The sequence below is a fragment of the Zalophus californianus genome, chromosome 12 (genome assembly GCF_009762305.2).
Source record: "Zalophus californianus isolate mZalCal1 chromosome 12, mZalCal1.pri.v2, whole genome shotgun sequence".
Classification (NCBI taxonomy): Eukaryota; Metazoa; Chordata; class Mammalia; order Carnivora; family Otariidae; genus Zalophus; species Zalophus californianus.
Genome location: NC_045606.1, coordinates 92,568,770 through 92,574,728, shown reverse-complemented (window position 1 = coordinate 92,574,728; position 5,959 = coordinate 92,568,770).

Genomic DNA, 5,959 nt, shown 5'->3' with positions numbered 1-5,959 from the left:
AAACTTGTAGGGCGCCTGGGTGGCTGCTTAGTTGGTTAAGTGACTGCCTTCGGCTCAGGTCATGATCCTGGAGTCCCGGGATCGAGTCCCACATCGGGCTCCCTGCTCAGCAGGGAGTCTGCTTCTCCCTCTGACCCTCTTCCCTCTCGTGCTATCTCTCATTCTCTCTCTCAAATAAATTAAAATCTTAAAAAAAACTTGTAAACAGGGTAGTTTATCCTTCAAACTGTAGAAGCAGTTTGAGAGTTTTCATAGGCTTGAGCAGCAGGTGGAATTTTAAGATTTTGAGTGGGCAGAGGGAGAGAAGCAGACTCCCCACTGAGCAGGGAACCTGATGCAGGGCTTTATTTCAGGACCTTGAGATCATGACTGAGCCAAAGGCAGACGCTTAACCAACCGAGCCACCCACATGCCCCAAACAGGCTTCCATTTTATAGATAAAAGAAGTACTCTGTAGTAAATAACTTAAAAAAGCAAGGTAGTTTTTATTTCTTCGGGTTAAACGACAGGAAGAGGGGCACTTGGGTGGCTCAGTTGGTTAAGTGACTGTCTTCGGCTAAGGTCATAATCCCAGAGTCCCGCATCGGGTTCCCAGCTCCCTGGATTCTGCTGCTCCCTCTGACCCTCTCTCCTCTCACACTCTCTCTCTCAAAATCTTTAAAAAATGACAGGAAGAGATCATTGTTGATAATGGAAAATACCAAAGATCTTCACCAGAACTAACCAGGCCTTCATTATACCTTCGCAGCTGTGCATAGAAAAACACAAGAATTTTTCGGTCCAGTTGGTGTGCCTAGTTTCCCTTTAATCAAAAGCTTATTGCCCTCAAAAGACTCTTTTCTGATATGTTTACTTAAACTTCTTCAAAAGGGCTTGCTTTTACTTACGTAGATGCAGGTCCACTAACCTACTTTCTCCCGTGGCACTTGATTTGGTGTTGAGGAAGGTAACCACTTGTTTTACAGATAGTCCCTGCCACGCATTGGGCCAGCACTGGAGTTAACAGTGGCAGAAACCTCATCAGAACAGTCCATGTGATCCCTCCACATTCCAGACTTCTTTGCAGTTCACTTGGTGCCATGTAACTCCCTTAGACCACCTGCTGCAGGCAGCCATCCCTTTTGATGTCATGGAGATGTTATCCTGGATCCCTAAGTCACAGGAGAGAGGAAAGCCCCTCCACCCCAAATCCTGCATTGAGATGTGGGAGATTTTTGGGGTGGGGGTTTGGTGTTTTTTTTTGTTAATGTACCCCGGCATGAAATACCCTAATACAATAGTTGTGAGCTTCATGAAGTTAACATAGCTGTGTGATTTTTAGGTGTATAACAGTGATTAACAGTGGTTATTTTTCGATGATAATTTGATTAAAGGCGTAGATTAAAATGAGAGCTTGCCTTTTTTTTTTTTTTTTAAATCTGTGTGGGCAGCGGCATAGGGCGAAGGAATCTCCAGCAGGCCTCCCACTGAGCATAGCCTGCTGGAGGAATTGAGATCGTGACCTTAGCTGAAATCAAGGTGCTTAAACGGACTGAGCCACCCAGGTGCTCCTAAAATGAGAGCTTTTAATAAGAGGTCTGGCTACTCTGGGCAGGGAAAGCTCATCTGAGCTTAGATCTGAAGGGGTGAAAGGGCATCCTTCAGAAGGAACAGCCATGCGGAAGCCCTGTGGTGGGCAAAGGCGGACCATGCAGCCCACTGCAATCCATGGCAGCGGATGGCGCCTCGGATCTGGCCAGTGTCAGTAACACACTACAGGCTGGATTGCCTTCATCCGTTAAGTTTTAGAATTTTAGTAAATGATGTTCTGACCTGCAGTTGGAACCAGTTTCTCAAGCAGAGCTTCTCAGACTTCAGTTTGCTAACTAAGGGGCGGGATGGGGATCTTGTTAGATGCAGCCTGTGAAGCAGCAGTTCCGGAGTGGGGGATGCCTGTCCTGCTGGTCTGGGACCACTTGTGGGAGCCTGAGATGTTGACCCAAGTGTAAGTCCCTACAGCAGGCAGGACAAGGCTGTTGGCCCTGCTTGCATTTGGGAAAGCAATCTACGGGCTAATTCTGTGTCTTAACTGCTTGTTTTTTTGTGAATTCCCTTTTTAAACCATGTGATGTAGAAAAAATCTTAACTCGCCATGGGAATGTGGTGGGGTTTTGATTTAACTTTTTTTGGATTTAACTTCTTAACTAGGAACACATTGGGGAATCCTATTTGAAGAGCCTATTTGAAGAGGATTTGAAGGGATGTGCAATTAGGAAAGCTCATTGGAATGTATGGTTGGCCCAAATACTCTGTTTTTATAGGTTGGAAGTTTTAATGATCTATTAAACAGCTCAACTGTGTGTGTGTGTGTGCGCGTGCGCAGATATGGGTTCCCGAGCCTTTTTCTGGTCAAATTTCAACCTTACAGAAAAACTGCAATTCACCATTTATTAACGTTTGCCACATTTGATTTTTTATTCTGTATGTCTTTGACCGTGCTGATTCATTTGAGAATATTGTAGGCTCGACACCCCTAAGTACTTCAGTCAAGTACCTGTTTTTTGCTCTGCAACCCCAACACAAGTATCAGGGTATATCATGGCAATGCATTGATTTACAAATTTCTCCCACTGTTCTGATAATCATCTCGGGAGGAAGATTCCAAGTCCAGTTAAATATACTGTACTTCTAACTTTTAACCTTAATTCATCAGATTTTTTTTTTAGGTACTTGGTGTATAAGAAGGAACAGATTGGTAGATCCCTCCCTCCCAAGATTTACATTCTAGCAGATCCTTTTGTTACTAGGATCCACACTGAGCATGGAGCCCAACGCGGGGCTTGAACTCAGTCCTGGAGATGGGACCTGAGCTGAGATCAAGAGTAGGACCCTGTAAGGACTGAGCCACCCAGGCTGTGTCCTAACAGATCCTTAAGGAACCTGCTCTTCCTCTGGTTCATCCTGCTCAGTGAGTTTTGGCATCTTGTGGACTCAACATTTCTAGCACCGCCTCCTTTTTGCTTCCAATGCCAGCCCTCTTGGCACACGTACCTGCTGCTGGGGGCAGCGCCTGTGCTTCTCTCCCATCCCATTTCTCTTGCCCTCCCTGGCAGTGCTGTTCATGGCCTCCTATCACACCTGTAGACCACCTATGAGAAGATCCTTGACCCATTTCTCATGGCCATTATTTACTTTTTTTTTAAACATCAGGATGTCTTTAAGGTGTACAGTTCAGTGGTTTATCCAATACAGCATTGTGCCATCCTTATCACTGTATGGTTTCAGACCATTTTCATCCTCCCCAAAAGAAACTAGATTCCCATTAGTCACTCCCTTCCCTCTTTCCCCTTAACCCCCAAGCAACCACTGGCCTGTGACATTCACATCACAGAGGTTTGCCGTTTCTGGATTTGCCTGTGCTGAGCACTTCATAGAAATGGAATCCTATGTGGCCTTCTGTGACTGGCTTTGCCTTCGCATAATGTTCTCACGGTTTATTGGTAACATGTATCAGTAATTCATTCCTTTTTCTGGTTGAAGAATATTCCAGTATATGGCTAGATACTTGGGTTCCCATTCCTGGCTCTTGGAACACTCATGCACAAGTTCTTGAGTGGACATGTTTTCGTTTCTCTGCTACACATACCTAAAAGTATACTTCCTTGGTCATAATGATGATTCTGTGTTTAACATTCTGAGGAACCACTTTTCCAAAGTGGCACACCCTGAGAATGGATTCCAGTTTCTTCACATCCTCACCAACACTTGTTACTGCCTATTTTTTTAAGTTTCAGCTACTCTAGTAGGCATGCAGTCATATCTCATGGTTTCAGTTGTGCCATTTTTTCCCCTCTGGTCCTGGCCTAACTGAAACTTAACCTTCCCTTGAAGCCACTGCACCCCCAGAATCCTGTCCCCAAGAGACCTTAGCCCTCACTGGTGCCACAATTTGAAGCCTTGTCACCTAGCTATAACACAGCCTTGATGACTCATGTAATGCCTTATAAAACACTCAGATGGTGTTCTTTTTATTTTTTTTTTGAGATTTTATTTATTTGATGGGGGGAACACAAGCAGAGGCCGTGGGAGAGGGAGAAGCAGGCTTCCCGCTGAGCAGGGACCCCGATGCGGGGCTCGATCCCAGGACCCTGGGACCCTGACCTGAGCCGATGGCAGACGCTTAACGACTGAGCTATCCAGGTGCCCCTTGCTTGATCTTAATTGATCCTCATCAGTTTTTAAAGTATTTAAGGCCAGTATTTCTCATTTTGCAAATGAAGACACCAAGGTGCAGAAGTTACTAGCCCAGTGGCAGGCAGGTAGTGTGTCCATGATAGACATGGCTTTGGACTCCACATCTCCATCTCCACACAGATCTGCTGTTTGCTTCCTTTCTGGACGTAGCTCACTTTTCCTGGGTGACCTGTAATACTGTTTACATGCTTGGTGGTTGACTTGTTTCTCGCCATGTCTTCTCACAAGACTTTGAAGAACAAATGATTCCTGCCCAAGAAGCAAAAGCATGAAAATTGGTAATATATCAGGTACAACTCCCAAGAGTAGGCATTGGAGCAGAAGCAAGCTGGGTCTATAAGGGATGGCACACACATTTACGCTGCATGAAGGTCATGTGTTCGCATCCTTGTCAACATCACTACCACCTGCATGAATAGACATGTTCTAAGATTACTTATTTGAGAGAGAGCATGAGCAGGGGGAGGAGGGGCAAAGGGAGAGGGGGGAGCTGACTTCCCACTGAGCAGGACACCTGATGAGGGACTAGATTCTGGGACCCTGAGATTATATGAGCCAAAGGCAGATGCTTAACCAACTGACCCACCCAGTCGTTCCCAAAATACACCTGTGTATAGGAAAAACGATTTTTCTGTTACTATGCTATGCACCAGTAGGTTGGTTCAGTAATATGTGAGACCTTTTGTTTGAAAACAATTACATTCTTCACACTCTGTCCCCTTCGTCAGCCATCCTTCTCTTTACCTGGGGGTGTCCTAAGCCTCAAGACTTAGGCTTGGGGGAATGATTTATCTTTGCTTTTAATTATGAAGTTTATTTGCACTAAGATTCAAATTAAGAAAATTTAGTTTCTTACGGAGTATATTCTTTAAATCCTGCAGATTATAAAAATAGCCAAAACATACATACTTGTAGTTTAGTCTGAGACCATCAATGCATTGAAGTGGCTTGTTTGCTAATCGTACTGCTAATAAATGAGCGGTAGAAACCTGGAACCTCCCTTAGAGAGCAGTGCTGTTCACTGCAGCTGGTGACCCATGCATGCATTAGGAAAACAATTTTACTGGGCCACAAAGCGGCATTTGAGAATGTGTTTTCTTAATGTGAATGATAGTCAAAGTTTGGAGAACGTTTCAGTTACTCTTAGGGACACTGAAATACGTTTCTACAGAGACCTAGAAATCTATGGACTGCAGCTTGATTATAAGTTTTGGTACCAACAGAATTACAGAAAGGCAAGCATGGGCACTGAAATCAAGGGGCAGTGCTCATTTATATTGTGACTTCACATTTTTATTAGCATTTTATATTGTGGAAATGTAACAATCTGGGACATCTGGGTGGCTAAGCCTCTGCCTTCGGCTCAGGACATGATCCCAGGACCCTGGGAGTTGTGCTTGGGGCTCCTTGCTCAGCAGAGAGCCTGCTTCTCCCATTTGTGCTTTCCCTCTGTCAAATCTTAAAAATGTAACAGGCATAAGAAAACGTTCTATAACCCAAAGAATCCAGTGTTTTAGGCAGAATTCTGGGATGATCCCCATGGCCCTCATCTGGATAGAATATCCTCCCCTTTGATTATGGGTTGAACTTGTGAATATTGACATGAGATCTCGCTCCCATGATTACGTTTCATAACGCAAAAGAAAATCGTCTGACCCAGGCACCCCTACATGTATGCTTTTTTGTGTGTGCAATGGAATTAACTTTAATATTGTAATGGTGGACA